The sequence below is a fragment of the Hevea brasiliensis genome, chromosome 1, assembly GCF_030052815.1.
Source record: "Hevea brasiliensis isolate MT/VB/25A 57/8 chromosome 1, ASM3005281v1, whole genome shotgun sequence".
In the NCBI taxonomy this organism is placed as follows: Eukaryota; Viridiplantae; Streptophyta; class Magnoliopsida; order Malpighiales; family Euphorbiaceae; genus Hevea; species Hevea brasiliensis.
Window position 1 is genome coordinate 51,027,277 of NC_079493.1, and position 19,364 is coordinate 51,046,640.

The 19,364-nt window shown below is 33.5% G+C and overlaps 1 pseudogene; it reads right to left on the minus strand.

Annotated features, from left to right (window-relative positions):
• Positions 1-473: 473 nt before the first annotated feature.
• On the minus strand, positions 474-1,853 carry LOC131183160 (D-amino-acid transaminase, chloroplastic-like; annotated as a pseudogene).
• Between the last annotated feature and the right edge of the window lie 17,511 nt (positions 1,854-19,364).

Sequence of the window (19,364 nt, forward strand, 5' to 3'; positions counted from 1 at the left end):
TAGTCATCTACTGTGCATAGCACGGTAATAATTTAAAATTTTTATTTTTAATTTTAATTTAACCTAAATCAAATGAACTTCAACCGGTTAATTAAATTATTTATTTTTTTATATATTGACAAAAAATTTAGTTATTATATTAATTTTATATTAATATATATTGATTTAGATTTAGCAATATTTTGTTTAAACCAAAATAACTGACCAAATTAAAATTTTAAACTGATATTTTCCTTATTTGTTAATTAGATTTGGTTGGCTTTGAATTTTTTGAAAAACTGATTTAATCGATTTAGAAATAAAATTATATTTTTTTTCAATTATGCCAAGTATTAATAAATGGTGTGGATACAATTGTGAAATTTGAGGTGAGTAATTAAGCATTTAAAAGATTTATAATCCTTCCATTTTTAGTTAGGAGATTTCAATTCAAAAACCAAAAAGTAATGTAGTTGTGATATTGAGGATTGTAGTTAGTCTTTACCATCTCTAATAGGTTGCTCATCCACATAACAATTGGCATGACAGGATTGAGATTTGCTTCTAATAAACATTATTTCAGCTGCCTTTTTGGCCTCCTCGACAGTAATTAATATTAGCTGTTTTAACTCTTTTTTATCACCCTAGCTCGACCAATTTAGGTGGTAGTTGAAGAAGCTTTAATGCAATGCAACCACTAAGGACCTTGCCAAACGAAGGCAAGATAAGCTCCCTGTCTTGAGTAATGAAAGCAACATTCACATTTGGACCCTCAGCGATATAACCTTCACCATCAACTCATATAGATGCAAATGCTTCCTTCTCTTTAGCTTCCATTATCGAGGGGACATTTGGGATATAGTTCACATTCTTCGTAGTTGCAAAGATAGGGTGACTCCATAGGAATAGTGGAAGTTATCACTTTAACTCTTTCCTTGCATTGTGAGACATGGAAAGCAGAAGTTGGGCACCCAATAGTTGAAAGCAAGAAGTCTCTAGTGTTCCTTGCATTTTGATGTTGTAGTCATTTGAATAAGAATGCTTCGAACAATGGAGAGAGGAAAAGGAGATAATATTTTTGCTTTTGATGCTGATTGTAGAAAGCGGTCCAAATGGACATCTGCGTAAACCTTACTGCTCAAAAAATTCTCCAATTATACTTTAAAATGGATAGCAGAAAAGGCAAGTCAAAAAAGTTAGAAGCTTAAATTGAACTGTAATTAAAAGAATGCTGCATATAGTATAATACCTGTACATAAATGTTTATGCACAAAATAATAGATGTATCAAACACGCTTTGCCCTCGATAAATCACGTGATCATCTATCGGAATTACAATCACTCGGCAGCGTTAAGAAAAATTCTACCATACTAAAATTTATTAAAAAATAATTTTTTTTACCATCAAAACCTTATATATATATAATTTATTAAAAATTAAATCTCAAATGTTTTATCTTTTTTAAATTCTATTTATGTTTTTAAATAAAATTATTATTTAAATATTATCTAATAGTATCTTTCCTTTTATCTTATATTTCAAATTCCAATAATTATATATTTTAAGATAAAATTATTCAATTAAACATTATATAATAGTATTAATTATAATTATAATAAGAAAAAGATAAGTTAAAGTGAAAATTAAAGTTATTATTTATCAATTATGCCAAATGTCAATTAATGAATGCTAAATTTTAGTTAAAAGTTTTGAGTTCTTAGCTTTGACACAACACATATAAGCAAGCACTGTCACACCTTACTCCTCGAAAGATGTAACATGATCCCATAATATATCTAATAAATTACCGTACTTCGCCTACCCATAACTCATTAAATAAACTACAAGAGATTTTAGAACCATTTACGATCATTTTTATAGTGGTCAGAACGTTGGATATTTATTAAAAAGCCTTTAATTGAAATTATAGTCGTGGATCAAATCCTCGATTAAAATCTGGTGTTATGAAAATTTTTCAAAATTTCGGTAGAGTGCCGGCTGTATTTTGAGAAAACAGTTCTTCAATCTTGAAAAGAAAAACACTATCAATATGTTTTCTCAACCACAACTCCAATAAAATCCATTTCACCTCACAATTCAATCCCAACAATTAATAAATCATTTTTAGCAATCAACTCAATTCATTTTCAAGCCAAACTCATCATAAAGGAAACATTTCATTAATTACAAAACTCAGGAAGAAATTTGAATATTACATTCATTAGGGTAATAAAATTAATATTACAAAAATATACAGGTAAATAAATTCTCAAATTAATATTACAATAATTTACATTTAATTGCATACCAAAATAATATTACAAGAGTTCTTGTATAACTGCTCAAATAAAATTTCATACATATAATTACATGAATATATCAAAATCAAATATACAAGGGTATACCTATGATATACCCGGAGGTAGTCTCAATATGTTTACGAGGAGCAGCTTCAAGTTATCTCACTTAGCTGCTCTATCCTTTCTTTTACTAGCGACAGCATACAAAGCTATCGTTGAGTGGTGAACTCAGTGGTGCACAACTATAATTTAAAATGTAATACAATATACATTGACAAAATTCATCATAATTCCAAAAAAATCAAAATGAAGGCTTCCAATAGTATAAATCATTTGTTTAAATGACCTTGAACAATAATCACAATTTATCAAATCATAAATGGACATTTAAAATAATCCCATCAATTTATGAAAATAAAGAGTAAATTTCACTAACATCAATTATGCATAAATCTCATTTTAAAATCACCATTGCTCCCATTCCAAAAACCATTCTTAATCTGACTAATTATGCAGGACTAATCCATAAGAGCCATCTTCAAAATGATTCTCGCTCCCTATGGTTGTGGAGGTCGAATCGTGCACATTACATCCATAACAAATTACTTCTGAAAATGGCCAAGTTTAACTTAGATCTAACCTCTGATAAGAAGAAGATCTAAGTATGCGCACGTACCATGGTAATCAAAATAAAGCTAACTCTAGTGTCTTCTTAGCAAATGAGGGACGGGTAATAACCATGCCGAGCATTTGTAGTGAGATATAAAACAACATCATAAATTTCATTATCCTTTTTGTGAGTATAAAATCACAATATAATTCAATTCAATGCCAATTTCAATAACCGATAATTTCCATGCCCATCACAATTCAAAGCATAATTTGTCCTTTTTCCATGTAACTCATTTTCCATTCAAAATTTTTCCAAAGCAAATTTTATTCGATCCATAACAAAAATAAAATCATAACTTATCCATTTCTCAAAACTAAACTCATTCATACTGTAACACATTTCAATAATTGTTGGGATAAAATAAATTCAATACTTGATAAACATAATACATAAAGAAAATAAAATCATTTAAGCAAATGAAATATGCAAAATCTTATAAATTGAAGACTATTTGTGCACAAACCTCTTCGTTGACTTAGTTTACTCTAATTTTCATTTTTCCTTCGAAGATCCCTTTCCAATTGAAACACATAAATTTAAAGTACTTTAGTATCCCTTCTCAAATCATTTTTAATAACTAATTCCAATAATTTCATTTTTGTAGACTTATCCTACCCATTACAGTTTATAACGGCTCGGCCCACTAGTGATATTGTCCGCTCTGGGCTGAAGCCCTCACGGTTTTAAAACGCATCACTAGGGGGTTATGAACCACCAACTTATAAACCCAGCATCTCTCCCGTGTTTACCACAAATGTAACGGCCTGACCCACTAGTGATATTGTCCGCTCTGGGCTGAAGCCCTCACGGTTTTAAAACGCGTCACTAGGGGTTTCGAACCACCAACTTATAAACCCAGCATCTCTCCCGTGTTTACCACAAATGTAACGGCTCGGCCCACTAGTGATATTGTCCGCTCTGGGCTGAAGCCCTCACGGTTTTAAAACGCGTCACTAGGGGTTACGAGCCACCAACTTATAAACCCAGCATCTCTCCCGTGTTTTGTCGATGTGGGATTTGCCTAAGGTGTTACAATCCACCCCCCTTATGGGACTCAGCGTCCTCGCTGAGGTTTGCCCCACCATCATTCAAGGTTGCACGCAGAGCGGCTCTAATACCACAAATGTAACGGCCCGGCCGACTAGTGATATTGTCCGCTCTGAGCCGAAGCCCTCACGGTTTTAAAATGCGTTACTAGGGTTACGAACAACCAACTTATAAACCCAGCATCTCTCCCGTGTTTTGCCGATGTGGGATTTGCCTAGGGTGTTACATACCTCCATATATAACTAGTAGGAGCCAACACATGCCCATATACCCATACACAATACAAGTATGAAAGCAGTATCAAACTCAAGCTACCTATATACAAGATAACTGTGCTATCTCAGGTCTAAAGATTATATGCACTGATATGATTTATGATAAAACATTGACAAGAGTAAACTCCATGTGCTTGTCATAAGTGTCACTGGTTCGACCTACTTATCATTTATAAGTGCCTATCATGTTTGTCATATGGCATGAGACTCACCATTCCATCTTATTTATATCTCATATAAATAACTTGGAAACAAACATGAATACAATCTTTCTGGATAAGTCATGTCCTTATTATAAAGTATCCTCGATTCTGAACCTATTTATGATACTTTGTACTAGAAATACTGTCACTCATATTCTTAACAACTTAAGAATAGAATTTCTAACAAAATATCAATGGACCTTTTCTATTACACATAAATATCTTATGTAAATGGAAAAGTGGAAATGCCTTTTATTAATAAAAACATGTACAAGATACATACTAAATGATATGCTCTAGGGCATACTACTAACAATCTCCCACTAGCATTAGAGCCATTCATTACAATATCTTAGACCCATCTTCTCAAGATGACGGTCTAGCTGAGTCTGTGACATAGGCTTAGTGAATGGATCAGCTGGATTTTCAGCTGATGCTATTTTCTGCATGGCTACATCGCCTTGCCCAACTATTTCTCTGATAATGTGGTAGCGCCTTTCTATGTGTTTGGATATTTGGTGAGACCTTGGTTCCTTAGCCTGTATGACTGCTCCATTATTGTCACAGTGTAGTGGAACTGCTGACTCAATGGAAGGAACTACTGTAAGTTCTGTCACAAACTTTTTTATCCAAATAACTTCCTTTGCAGCATCTGATGCAGCAATATACTCAGCCTCTATAGTGGAATTTGCAGTCGTGCTCTGTTTGGAACTCTTCCAACTGACTGTACCTCCATTACAAATGAACACATATCCAGACGTAGACTTTCTATCATCAATATCTGATTGAAAATCAGAATCAGTATAACCATCCAATTGCAAGTCTCCACCTCCATAGATCAAGAATAAATCCTTAGTTCTTCTCAAGTACTTAAGGATATTCTTGACAGCTATCCAGTGTTCCAAACCTGGATTGGATTGATACCTGCTAGTCAAACTAACAGCATATGCGATATCCGGCCTAGTACACAATATTGCATACATTAAACTTCTAATAGCCGAAGCATATGGAATCCTGGCCATCTTATCTTTTTCTTCAGGTGTCTTTGGAGACATCTCTTTAGAAAGATGGATATCATGTCTCACTGGTAACAATCCTCTCTTGGAATCAAGCATGTTAAACCTCTTTAACACCTTTTCCAAGTATAGAATTTGGAATAAACCAATTATTCTTTTCGCTCTATCTCTATAGATGCGAATCCCAAGAATATAGGTTGCCTCCCCTAAGTCTTTCATGGAGAAAGTATTTGACAACCATAACTTTACAGTTGTCAATATACCTGTGTCATTACCCATCAATAGTATGTCATCCACATATAAGACAAGGAAAGTGATACAACTGTCACTAACCTTCTTATATATACATGGCTCATCCTCATTTTTGATAAAACCAAAGGATTTAATGGCTTCATCAAAACGAATGTTCCAACTCCTTGAAGCTTGCTTCAACCCATAAATGGATCGCTTCAGCTTGCATACCTTGGAACCATCTTGGGATTCAAAAGCCCTAGGTTGTTCCATGAAAATGTTTTCTTCAATGTATCCATTGAGAAAAGCTGTTTTGACATCCATCTGCCAAATCTCATAATCATAGTATGCAGCTATTGCTAATAGAATCCTAATTGATTTAAGCATGGCAACCGGCGAGAAAGTCTCCTCATAGTCAATTCCTTGCCTTTGACGAAACCCTTTAGCTACTAGCCTTGCCTTTTAGGTCTCTACCTTTCCATTAGAACCAATTTTCTTCTTGAAAACCCATTTGTTCCCTATAGGTACAATACCTTCAGGTGGGTCAACAAGATCCCAAACTTAATTCTTATACATGGAATCAATTTCAGATTTCATAGCATCAATGCATTTTGAAGAATCTTTATCTAATATAGCTTCTTAATAGGTAAGTGGATCATCTCCATGATCTACTTCTTCATGAGTAGACAACTCTTGTTCTTCTTCATGAAGGAAACCATATCTCACTGGTGGGTGAGATACCTTGGTTGTTCTACGAGGAACAGCTGTAGATGTTTCATCAATGGGTATAGGTTGACTAGATGGATCTATATCCATCTGATCTGTTGATTGGTCAGAATTCTCTAATTCCAACTATATTTGCCTTCCTTTGCCTCCTTCTTGGACAAACTGTTGTTCAAGAAATGTGGCATCTCTACTCACCACAACCTTTTGTGATGTAGGCAAATAAAAATAATATCCAAAACTATCTTTTGGATATCTAACAAATCGACCCTTTTTTGATCTGGTTTCCAATTTATCAGTGTTCAGCTTTTTGATATAAGCTGGACAACCCTAAATCTTAACATGCTTAAGACTTGGTTTTCTTCCATGCCATATCTCATAAGGTGTGGAAGAAATTGATTTTGATGGAATCCTATTCAGAATATACAAAGCTGATTCTAATGCAAATCCCCAAAAGGAGATTGGCATATCAATATAGCTCATCATACTACGTACCATATCCAATAGGGTACGATTTTTCCTTTAAAATACACCATTCAACTGTGGTGTTCTTGGAGGAGTCAGTTAGAAATAATGCCATGCTCTCTCAAATATTCATCAAATTCAGTACTCAAATATTCTCCTCCACGATCTGATCGAAGAGCTTTAATACTCTTTTCTGTTTGATTTTCTACTTTAGATTTAAATTCTTTGAACTTTTCAAAGGATTCATGTTTGTATTTCATCAAATACAAATACCCAAACCTTGATTTATCATTAGTAAAGGTAATAAAGTAATGAAAATCGCCTTTAACCATTTCCTTAAATAGATCACATACATCACTATGTATTAGCTCCAAAATATTTTTAGCCCTTAGCCCTTGTCCAACAAAGGGTGATTTAGTCATTTTGCCCTGAAGGCTAGATTCACAAGTTGGAGTAGGCTCAGAGCCCAATGAGGATAAAATCTCCATTTTCTCCAATTTTGAAATCCTATCTTCTGCAACATGACCTAATCTTAAGTGCCAAATATATTTTGAATTTTGAGTTGATTTTGATCATGGCATTGCATTCTTTTAGATTGCTATACTCTGGACAGTGGAAACATTTTCCTGCTGACAGTGGAAACACTTTCCTGCTGATAGTGGAAACACTTTCTTGCTGCCAGTGGAAACACTTTCCTGCTGATAGTGGAAACACTTTCCTTTACCTTTGTCAACTTTGATCTTTGTTTTTCTGTTTGGCTATCTTCTTGGAAGGACCAGGAATCTAAGGTTTCTTTTTCTTATTGCCCTTCTTCTTGTTGGACTTTCCAGTAGAAGAAGATGCAATCAAAGCTACCTCTTTTCCTTTATTGCCCGACATATTCTTTTGGGCAATAACCAGTATGTTGAGTAAACCAGCTAAGGTGCATTCCTGTTTAGTCATATGGAAATTTGTCACAAAATTCCCAAAAGACTCAGGAAGGGACTGAAGGATCAAATCCATCTGTAGTTGGAAATTCATGTTGAAGTCAAGATGTTCCAACTGCTCAATCAGCTGAATCATCTTGTGGACATGATCCCCAACATTTTGTCCCTCAAACATCTTCATGCGGAACAGCTGCCAAGATATCTCATACCTAGCATTCCTACTGTGCTCACCATACAACTTTTATAGGTGAAGGAGGATCTCACTCGCACTCTGCATGTTCTCATGCTGCTTCTGTAACTCATTACTCATGGAAGCAAGCATGTAACACTTAGTTCTCATATCTTGCTCCTTCCACTTGTCCAAAGTTTCATGTTCCTCTTGAGTGGCCTCTAGAGGTAAGGGACCAGGAAAATTTGAATCTAGAACATATCCTATATGTTCAAGGTTCAGGACAAGTTTCAAATTTCTTAGCCAATCAGAGAGATTAGGTCCTGTCAACCTATTGCGATCAAGTATGCTTGCAAGGATATTGGATGGTGGTGGTTGTTTTGTGCTCATTATTATCAGAAAATTAATTGTAGAAAATAACCAAATTAATTAGTAAATGTATCAAGTAATTAACCAAAATGATTATGGTCTTTTAATCAAATTGGTCCTCCCACTAACTTAGCGAATCCTACACTTTCAAAGTAGAAAACGGAAATCCTAGTTGGATGGATCTCTAGTGGGTGATTGAATTCTTATAATTCTATTGATCATCTCAGGTACATCCGTTATTGGAATTACGATAAACTATAAGTGAGCAACTCCTTGCCCATCACATCTCATGTGAGGTTCAATACTTTACCTAGCCCCTAATGCTCAAAATCTCAGGTACATCCATTATTGACTTATCTTGCATTAGTTAAGTTGATCCCATTGAGCCAGTAATTATGCAAATAATTTTAATGTCCTCAGGTACATCCAATATTGGCCACCAAACCATTTATATATTTACAACATCTCATGCTTAATAATTATTCTTAAGAAAATCTCTTAAATTAATTGCATCTTATGCAACTATTTAAAATTTCTTAAAATAATTGCCCCAATGGAGGGCCCATGTTATAATTACTTTAATTATAGCATTTCCAACTTAATCATTTGTTTGGAAGATTTTATAGTCATCCTAATTACTATTAAGGTCTCACTTTGCACATTATCCATTTAGCATGCATATATCATATAATTGCATACATTCCCGTACACCTCATGCATTCATGGATAAGTAGTAAATATGGTATGATCATAGACTTTCTAAGGGATTCAATTCTGAGCCACCAAGAATTGAATCAGGGCATTCCTAGGTGCTTTTCATTCATTCATTTTACAAGAGTTACCGAAGGAGTACATAATCAACACTTGATCTTGAATTCCTCTCACTGGTCCCACCAATGCTCTTGACCTCCTTGAACTTCTTGCAATCCAATATTACATAGTAATCCTTGGCATACCAAGGCGAATTTACAAGAACTTAAATAAATGAAATTACAACAAAAAATTATTACAAACTTAATAATACATACCCAAATAAATTAAAATAAATTAATTAATTTACAATCCCAAAGAAACATGAAAGAAATAAATCCAATCACATTGGTCTTTTATAGTCCATGATCATCCATCATGCATATCACTATTTAATAATTAAATAAAATATACATACTTAAATTAAATTGAATATCTCATATTCAACTTAAAAATCCAGATTTGAATATGATTCAAATAAATTTAAAAATTCATATTTGAATCTCATTCAAACAAATTTAAAAATTCAGATTTGAATCACATTCAAACAACTTTAAAAATTCAGATTTGAATCACATTCAAATAATTTTTAAGAGATTAGATTTGAATCACATTCAAACAATTTTTAAAAATTCAGATCTGAATATTATTCAAACAACTTTAAAAAATCAGATTTAAATATGATTCAAACAACTTTAAGAATTCTGATTTGAATCATAATTTAATTGTGTGATTAAAACTACTAATTAAACACTTTAATTAGTCAAAGAATAGGCCTTAGATCATACAACAATTGCAGAATTAAAAGCCAAACCTTGAACCACCCATGGAAGCCAAACCATGCGCACCATTGATGGTGTTTTTTCAAGCATGCCGCCACACCTCCATTGCAACCAGCAATGGATAAATCATCTCATGATCAAAACACACAATTAAACATATAATTAACAATCTAAATGACAAATATAGTGGCTTTGATACTAATTGAAGGAGCGGAAGCATGAAAAATACAAGTTTGTACCATTGAATTAAAAAATTTTCACCTAGGGTCACATGCATCATGCAAGATTTATTTTTATTCATTTGATTTCAATGATAAATAACATATTAAAACTCTTTTAATATGTTTTTGGATTTGTATTTGCCATTTAATATTTTCAAATTAATCAGATTAATTTTAGAACCCTAGATTAAATCAAGAACGATTACACTAATCTATTGATGCACTGCAGCATATTTGCGCCTTTGAGATTCGTCTTCAGGACACCAAATGTTGTCCCTCTAGCTTGTCCACACCAAGAACACCTATGGCAGCCCTTGAATAGCTTCTAAAGCTTTTTCTATTAATTAGAAAATCAAGTTCTGCCTTTTAAAAGATTAGAGATGTAAACAGGACACTAGAAACAATTTCTAGTATTTTTAATTCAAGAGATTGATGGCTAATCTCTTTGAATTGATGAGAGATGAAGAGGAAGAGAGGGAGAGCTTCAAAATGGCATGACAAAGGTGTGTGGCTGCTGGTTGTCTTTTATTTTTCTCATAACAACACTTATATAGCTAGGTTAACACATTAAACCCTTACCACATGTCACCCTTTGATTAGCTCTAGGTTTAAGTGACCCAATCACATTGTGCCAAGTGTCAAACCTATATTTAATCTTAATTTTAATCATCTTACATGATTAAAAGACATTTGGCAAGCTTATGTGTAATGCCATGTGTCACCATCTCATGGTGGCACGTGTCACACTGCGAAATGACCAAAATGCCCCTGTGTCTTAATTTTGAGTTCTTAACCCAAAATAATTATTTCTCTTCTTCTAATTAATTTATATCAAATATAAATTAGTTAATTAATCTCTATTAATTAGTTTCTCATTAATTAAATTCATAGTTAAACACTTTAAATATAAATTTAACTTATAATATACATTCAATAATCTAGATTTCATTTCAAGTCATGTTAGGGACTTTGCAATCTAATTGCAAACCAAACCTATTTAATTAATCAATTAAACTCTTTAATTAATTAATTAAATCATATTTAATTAGGTGATACCTTGTGTATGTGTGTGACTTACTAGGCTCATCACTAATTGGCAATGAGATATGATATCAACTCTTAATACCATCAGAACTCTTTCTTACCATAAATGATTTCTCCAAATCATTTTATGCACCTCATAGACCATGGTTAACACCTAGCATAGAATGCCATGGCCACCCAATTAGTAATAAGGTTTACCTTAAATGAACCTATAATCATATGTTACCATGCACTAGAATCTCTTTGTTACGAAATCCCAACTCAAGCTAGAGTCATGGTTTATGTCAAACTCCATTTGCTATGAATATTATGTTCTCTTTTAATTTCAGTTCTTGATTAAAAAGATTTTCTCATCAGAAACTCTTTTCTGATTAAATCTATCTGTCCTAGCCAGGAACTTGAAACATCAAGAACAATTAAATGAAAATAGGATTTTATCTCTATTTACTTAGAGGAACAGATTCCATCTTGATCAACACCTACCTCCATATATAATTAGTAGGAGCCAACACATACCCATATACCCATACACAGTACAAGTATGAAAGCAGTATCAAACTCAAACTGCCTATATACAAGATAACTGTGCTATCTCAGGTCTAAAGATTATATGCACTGATATGATTCATGACAAAATATTGACAAGAGTAAACTCCGTGCTTGTCATAGGTGTCACTGGTTCGGCCTACTTATCATTTATAAGTGCCTATCATGTTTGTCATATGGCATGAGACTCACCATTCCATCTTATTTATATCTCATATAAATAACTTGGGAACAAATATGAATACAATCTTTCTGGATAAGTCATGTCCTTATTATAAAGTATCCTCGATTGTAAACCTATTTATGATACTTTGTACTAGAAATACTGTCACTCATATTCTTAACAACTTAAGAATAGAATTTCTAACAAAATATCAATGGACCTTTTCTATTACACATAAATATCTTATGTAAACGGAAAAGTGGAAATGCCTTTTATTAATAAAAACATGTGCAAGATACATACTAAATGATATGCTCTAGAGCATACTACTAACACTATTGAGTCACACACATACACAAGTTAATCACCAAGTAAAATGTGATTTAATTGATTAATTAAAGAGTTTAATTGATTAATTAAATAGGTTTGGTTTGTAATAAGATTGCAAAGTCCCTAGCATGGCTTGAAACCAAATCTAGGTTATTGGATGTCTAGTATAAGTTAAATTTACATTTAAAGTGTTTTAATATGAATTTAATTATGAGAAATTAATTAATAGAGATTAATTCATTAGTTTATATTTGATATAAATTGATTAAAAGAAGAGAAATAATGATTTTGGATTGAGAACTCAAAATTAAAACATAAGGGTAATTTGGTCATTTCACATGGTGACATGTGGCACTATGAGATGGTAACACATGGCACCATATAAACTTGCCATTTGTCTTCCTATCATGCAAAATGATCAAAGTCAAGATTAAGTCTAGCTTTGACACTTGGCTTAATGAGATTAAGTCAATTAAAAATAAGATGCAATGTGGTGGTGGCATGTGGCAAAAGGTTTAAGTGATTATTTGAACTAATTATAAAAGGGAAAGAAATAAGAATTAAAAACATAACTCTCTCTATTCTAAGGGTGGCGGCAGCCACTATTCTCTCTCCCTCTTCTTGTTTTCTTCATCAATTCAAAGAGAATTATTCATTCCCTTTGGATTAAAATTGCTAGAAATTGTTTCTAGTGTTCTATACACACATATAACCTCTCTAAAAGCAAAACCCCAAATGATAATTAGTTGACAAAGGCTTGAGAAGCAAAATTGGGGGCTGCCATTGGTGATCTTGGTGTGGACAAGCTAGAGGGACAACACTTGGGGTCCTAGGAGCTTCCTAATGGTGTCAATTGCATCCATAGTGCATCAAAGAGGTTAGTGCCCAAATTCCTCTTTCAAATTAGGGTTTAATTGAATCAATTTGTTAATTCACAATCTTAAATGGAAAATGAAGATCTTAATGCATATTAAAAGTGTTTTAATATGCAATTGAGCATTGAAATTAATTAGGCAGATAAGAGATGCGGCATGATGCATGAAACCCTAGAAGAAAAATTTTGAAATTCAATGCTCCAATGCACCAATTTCCATGCTTTCGCTCCTTCAATTGATATCAGAGCCACTATATTTGCCATTAGGATTGAATATGAGGTTTAATTGCGTGATTAGATCAAATTTGGATTGATCTAAAGCTGTTTGGTTGTTTATGTGTGGCGGCATCAATGTGATGGTGCTCATATGTGGCGGCATGGTTGAGATGCAAACCCCAACGGTGCGTTTTGGTTTTGGGCTTGGGTTTTGAGCTTCTTTATGCAATTGTTGTATATCTTAAGGCCCATAATTAGGCCCATACCTAATTAAATTATTTAATTAGGAATTTTAATCACACAATTAATGTTTGAAAAATGTTTTCAAGGTATTAAATTTGGAAAGGGTTTCTAAATTTAAATTTGTTTGAATGAGATTCAAATCTGAATTTTTTGGTTGAATATGTGATATTCAATTTAATTTTTTAGTATGTATGTTTTATTTAATTGTAAATTTTAATATGCATGATGGATGATCATAGACAATAAAAGACCAATGTGATTGGATTTATTTCTTTTATTTTTCTTTGGGTTGCAAAATGTTAGTAGTATGCCCTAGAGCATATCATTTAGTATGTATCTTGTATATGTTTTATTAATAAAAGGCAATTTTACTTTTCCATTTACATAATATATTTATGTGTAATAAAAAAGGTCCATTGATATTTTATTAGAAATTCTTGTCACATCTTACCCCTCTGTAAGGCATAACATGATCCTGTAGAATACCTAATGAACTACCGAACTTCACCTACCGATAACTCATTAAGTACCCTACAAGGGATTTTAAAATCATTTTCTTACTTTTTAGAAGTGGTGAGCATTTTCTAATAGGTGTTAAAACACTTAATTAGAGTTTGAAAACTAGTTAAAATTTTTGTTCCTTTTTATTTTTCTGCAAATTTTAGAAAAATTTCGGCAGAGTGCCGTCTGTATTTTGATAAAACAGTTCTTCAAATACTTGAAGAAAACACTTCCAATGATTTATCTCATCAACTCAACAACTTCAACATCCACCACAACAAATTTCAGTATCATTTCTCAAATTCCAAAATTCAAATCAATAATTTCCAATTCAATATCATTCAAAAAACTACTAAGTAATTTCATTCAAATTAAAACAAAATAATTTCATTCCCAATTTCATTAAAGTTAAAACAATTTATATTCAGCAATCCAAAATTTACATTAAAAAAATCCAAACTAATATTATTACAAACTTTATACAACTGCTCATGACCAGTTCTACATGTACATACATTTACATACATCAAAATAATTATTACAATCATGGTATAAAATATACCCGATAGAACTTTAGGAAAGGTGGCTCCATAATCCTCAGCAGCTCACTCTGCTGCTCCTCTAGTCTCTATAACTGCGACAGCAATAATAGCCATCGCTGAGTACTATGACTCAGTAGTGCACAACATACTAAAATAACCTTAAATCATACTTATTCAAAAACTGAACTGAATATGAGAAATAAATACAAACATGACTTATAAGGTTTTAATCCAAGCAATTTCATTTCGAAAGTCTCAAAACAAATTTCATAAAAACACACAGTTATATCACGCCATTTGAAACAATAATCATCTCAATAGCCAGAGGCTTATGAGAAATCACATCATAAGGCTAGCTAGCTCAAATATGTGGATATCCATTCAATTTCTTCTTATACTGGCACACACCTCAACACTTCAGCTAGAGAAGGAATAAAAATTCAAAACTATTTCTTCCCACTAGTCATGCTAGTGAGGTATTCAAATATATGGTCATGACACAGTGGTTTCAAAACTATCTTAATAATTTACTAAACATTTATTGTCATTTCAAACACATACAAGTAAACTTTCAATAATTTAAGTCAAAAGCATAATACACATTTTGCAATATAAGTAATTCATTTCTTACACTTTATAAGTGAATTTTAAATAATATTGATGTTGTGCACAAACCTTATGCGAGTCGCCTCTTGGCCTTGACTCGATGCTTCGAGTTCTTTCCCAGTATTCTTTTCAACTGAAACACACAATTTCACAGTGTTTTAGTATCATAATTATCATAAATCCAAAAATGAATTCAAATCTACTTATACCTAGCTTTAATATGCTAAACTTGACTTTTTTAAAATTTGTATTTCGAGGTTACTATTCATGACACTATTCAAGTCAATTTATTGACTTTCTAATGCTTAATAGGTACGCACACCACATTTTGATTACATAATTTGTTGGTTTTAGTTGTTTTCTCAAATCTTAAGTCTTTTAGGCACAATTTTCAAATTTTCAGTTTTGGTGTCCTGTTTTGTACTATTCCATTGTTCATGTTGCTGTTAGAATTTGGCTAAGTTTTCTTCATAGAAGTTGTTTCTTATTGTCTTAACTTTATTTTTCTTTTTGAATCACTCCATTTGGAGTTTTGTAGCTCAAGTTATAGCTATTTGAACATGGCTAGCCGGATTGGTCTAACCCAGATTTTTTGGGCACCTAATTTGGTTCTGACAGTTTTGGTTCACTAAATTTGGGTGGCTAAATGACTTAGTTAAGGGCATAATTTGGACTTGTGTTCTTCATGAAAGTTGTAGGGCTATGTCCCATCTTTCTACTGGTAAAATTTTAGATCATTTGGACCTGCCTAGCCTAAGTTATGGCCAAATGAACAAACATTGTTAATTTGGTCATTTTTGTACAGGGCAGTGTGCCCAATTTCAGGTTTCGCCAATTTGTTCACTATGCTATGGTCACTTTCTGGGCATGATTCCTAAATGAAAAATGTGCCATTTTATGTCTAGTTTCATTCCCAATTGGCTTCACACCGATTGGGTTGGTAAATTTTCAGTTTTGGTTCTTGAAATGAACCTTGGTCATGTTGCTTGCAATTTGACCATAGCCATTCCGAATTTAAGCTTAATTCCAACACTTCCTACACACCACAATTGGTCATACATCACCATTTTTCAATTCAAGCAAGGTCAGCCACATCATTGGACTAATTCTCATATTTTTCTCTCTCAAACCCTAGGTGCCAAAACCCTAATTCATAAAATTTAAATCTAATGCATTCCAAACACCAATCCATAGTCTACATACATAATTTAACTTAAACAACCATTCAAATACATCAAATTCACTCATTTCAAACCCTAATCGACTGCTGGCTGAGTTTCTATTTAGTCACCCAAGGATAGTTTTCTTTTAATTTTAAGTATATTTCTAAGTTAATTGAACTAAGAACATAAACATTTAACTAAAATATTCAAGTTTCGATTACTAACCTCAAACTTTGACTTCCAAATTTTCCAAATCTTCAATTCCTTCCTTTTCTTTGTCCTCCAATCTTCTTTTCTACTTGAGTTAACAAGGTTTTATGATGAAATTTAGGAGAAATTAGAGGTATATGCATGGAAATCAAGCTTGAAACCAAGCTTTAATGGTGGAATACATGGAGAGAGAAGAGGGATATGGACGGCTGCTTGTGAGGAAGAAGAGTGAATAAAATTTTTTCTTTTTTTCTTTTGTTTTTATGTCTTTATTAGGTGTAATTGACTTGGTCAAAAATTAAGTTAATTAAAATTTAATTTTGACATCATGTGTGATGTCATCAAATGAGGTAAGCATAATGTAATAAACTTTTTCTTTTTTCTTTTGCATTTAATTTTTCATTAGTTCTTTATTAATTTTTTTTGATCCCGAAATTTTCTTTTCTCTGATTTTATTGGACAATAGGTCGAGTCACTCTAGGTAAATCGACCAAATTACCTCATTGTTCGATCCGGTTTGTAAATAATTCAATATTTCTTCCGGATCCTTGACCTAATTATTTGACCTGCTTAACAATTCTTTTTCTTGATTTTCTCTTTTCCACTGTGTTCGCAATAGTCCTAAGGACTGCGACATCACATTTTACGATTCAAAATTTGAGTTTTAATCGACCTCGTAGTCCTTCCCGAGAAGGTCACCCATCGCTGTGACTCTCGGCTTATTTAATTTCTTGTGTTCTATTTTTCTTATTTATACTTAACCATTTGACAATTACTAATTATTTGTTTTCAGGGCTTATCTAGTTATCTTAGATGTGGTTCTAATCCCCTATTATCTATACCAAGACCGATCACCGAAACAGTGAAATATACCAAGCTATGCAAATAGGGATGTTACAATTCTTCCCCCCTTAAAATAAATTTCGTCTAGAAATTTTACCTGGTGTCAATTTCTGAATAGCTGTGGGTGCTGTCTCCTCATCTCCTCCTCTCATTCCCAAGTAGCTTCTTGGCCCGGATGATAGTTCCACAGCACTTTCACTAACGGTATCTGCTTGTTCCATGGCTGCTTCACCTCATAAGCTAGAATCTCTATGAGTTCTTCCTTATATGTGAGCTCTGGATTCACTTCAATTTCTTCTACTGGTAGTACATGAGATGGGTCTGATCCATACCTCCTCAACATAGACACATGGAAGACATTATGTATCTTCTCTAACTCAAGAGGAAATGCCAAACGATATGCCAAAGGACCCACCCTTTCCAGAACCTCATATGGCCCAATGAAACGAGGACTCAGTTTCCCCTTTCTACCGAATCTCATAATTCTCTTCCAAGGGGAAACCTTGAGGAATACTTTCTCACCCACTGCATACTCAATATCCCTTCTCTTTAAATTAATGTAGGACTTCTGATGGTCTGATGCAGCTTTGAGTTGATCTTTGATCAACCTGATCTTCTCCTTAGTCTGCTGAATAATTTTGGGCCCAATCATCTTCCTTTCACCTACTTCATCTCAACATAGGAGATTTTTGCACTTTCTGCCATACGAAGCTTCATATGGAGGCATCCCAATGCTTGATCTATAGCTGTTGTTGTAAGCAAACTCAATCAAAGGCAAGTGTATGTCCTAACTGCCCTCAAACTTAATCACACAAGCCCGTAGCATGTCCTCCAATATCTGAATTACCCTCTCAGACTGGCCATCTGTCTGTGGGTGGAATGCTGTACTGAAGTCCAATCTAGTTCCTAGGGCTCTCTGAAGACTACCCCAGAATCTAGAAGTGAACCTAGGATCTCTGTTAGATACAATAGATACTGGCACTCCATGCAGTCTTACTATCTCATTAATGTACAACTTGGCCAATCTTTCTAAACTGTAGTCCATCTGGACTGGTAGAAAATGAGCAGACTTGGTCAGTCTATTAACAATGACCCATACTACATCATGACTTTTCTCTGTCCTTAGAAGTCCCATCACAAAATCCATTGTTATTCTCTCCCATTTCCATTCTGGTACTGGTAGTAGATGTAACAAAACAGTTGGTACTTGATGCTCTGCCTTCACTTACTGACAAGTTAGGCATTTGAAAACAAATTCTGCCACATCTCTTTTCATACCCATCCACCAGTAATGCTCCTTAGCCCCTCTATACATTTTTGTGCCACTAGGGTGCATAGCAAAAGGAGACTCATGTGCTTCCTTCAAAATGATCTATTTCAAGTCAACGTTATTAGGAATGCACATTCTGCCCTGGTGAAGCAATAGACCATCATCTCTTATTGAGAATTCTGGTTTCTTGCCCTGCCGGACTTTTTCTAACAGCTTCTGATACTTTTGATCATTCTGAGCAGCCATTCTGATCTGATCAATCAACACTGGCTGTACATACCATGCAACTGCTGTCTACTCCTCATCATCAATCTCTAAGCTGGCATGTAATGATCTTAACTCATATACCATAGACAAAGGAGTAACCCGTAGACTTGCCATAGTCTTGTGACTTAAGGCATCAGCCACAACATTAGCTTTCCCTGGCTGATAGTCTATCAGACAATCATAGTCTTTTATCAACTCTAACCATCTCCTCTGTCTCAAATTCAACTCTTTCTAAGTGCCCAAATACTCCAAACTCTTATGATCTATGTAGATGTAACACTTTTCCCCATACAAATAGTGTCTCTAGATCTTAAGAGTGAACATAATAGCTGTAAGCTCCAAATCATGTGTCAGATAGTTCCTCTCATGCGGTTTTAGTTGGCGTGATACATAGGCAATGACATTCCATTCTTGCA